We start from the raw sequence: 1,755 nt of genomic DNA, 5'->3' as shown, positions 1-1,755 counted from the left end.
ATAGCATGATAGGGAGGGTGGCTATGCACACACTGTCTTGAAAATTCCATGCCATGCACTGTCTGTCCTCTGTTGCAGCAAAACTAGTATTCTGCAGGAAGAAATGGCCGGCCGGCCACTTTTACTGCCGACTGACCATCAATGTCAAGCTGGTGATCCAATATTTAGCCGATGGCCACATTTCCTTGGCCGGTAATGTTCTATCTTGGCCGGTGGCATCCCAAAGTGTGCAGGGAATGTTTTAGAAGCATCACAAATGTTTTCATGGTTCTCAGAGGTGCAGAACAGTGTAAACAGAGGCAACAGTGGCATGGCGACGGGTTTCCGAGCGTGGCGAATCGAGCATGCATCATCCAAGCATTCCGAGGCGAAGCTGCGGTGGCCTCTTTACTGCTTTAGTTGACTAGTTAATTTGTTAATTAGTTAAGTGGTTGTGTAATATTTAATTAGCTTGTTAGTTAATTAAATTTGTATTATTCTTTCGGACCCTCCGAGCGAGGGCCATTGTGTAATAAGTGTACGTGAGTGTGTGTATGTCTTCCAATCCCACGTCTTTCTTCTTTTTATTTACTAGCTTATGATGGTTAGATTAGAGCATGTTTCAATTAGCATACTTATGCTCGCATGTTTGCATCCATTCATCTGTCCTGCATGCACCGGGCTCGGCGCATCATACTAACTGCATTGTATTTCAATTCCGAGTTGAATACATGTTATCTGTTGCATCCCATATGCCATGTTTAGAATAGCTGAGCCTATTATAGTTGCATTTTAGCATAGTTAGGGCTCATGCATGATCTCTAATTAGCTTCTTTCTTTGGCTTGGAGTACTCGATAAGCATTTTCGCTTTAGCATCCTTACCAGAGTGTGAGTGTTGCCATGACAGCATGCTTATCATGAGGCTATATGCTTATATGATATAACTGCCTGAATGCCTGTGGGTGAAGGTTGGATTATCATAATTGGAATAATGCATTGACTGTGAGTTTTAAAGCCCACTTGAGAGTGGCAAATCCATATTTTAGCCTACTTGTGAGTAGCAAACCGTTTTCAAAACAAACATGAAATGTTTTGTTCCAATTCAGGCGATCCAGTCTATACTTGTATGTTGTGCGCATTACATAATAAATCTAGGCTAATAACCGGATTAAGAACGCATAATGTTTTCAAAACTATATATCATGGTTAGTAGAGGCCGATCTTTGATCGGGCGAGCGGGGGTGCTTGTAGCTGACCTTCCCCAATCGTACCCAAGTTCCCGAGCCGAGGCAACTTTGGTGATGACGGACACGTGGCCTTAGGTAAATGAGTCAGGGTTTCTTAAATTCCCTCCATAAAAAATATTTAGGTGGCGACTCTGTATCTGGCAAAGCAGTCCATGTTTGGCATTTCTTTCTAAAAATCTATTTTTCAAAATGATTTGCCGGATTTGGACTCTTTGATGATTTATCAATCTCACATTGCACATTATGAGATCAGATTAAGAATCGTGACAATTTGAGTCCTGAACTGTAGTGAGCCCAAATGAACAGAACGGGATTCCCTCCTGGGACGTTCGGGGACGTCTACACATATCCATGTCTCATGTAAGCTGCTCTCCCTTTGGCGCTACCCCAACGCTTCCTGTTGAGTGCCCAATTGCGGTCCTCGATCTATATTGCGTTATCAATATCAATTAATAGAGAATCAGTACGCTAGCTTCACCTCGGTGGAGGAAGAGAAGCCTTTCGAGAAGCTTTTAGAATCGTTAGGGA

Source organism: Camellia sinensis, chromosome 13 (assembly GCF_055761805.1).
Source record: "Camellia sinensis isolate YWXY chromosome 13, ASM5576180v1, whole genome shotgun sequence".
Classification (NCBI taxonomy): domain Eukaryota; kingdom Viridiplantae; phylum Streptophyta; class Magnoliopsida; order Ericales; family Theaceae; genus Camellia; species Camellia sinensis.
Note: the sequence above shows the minus strand (reverse complement) of the source record.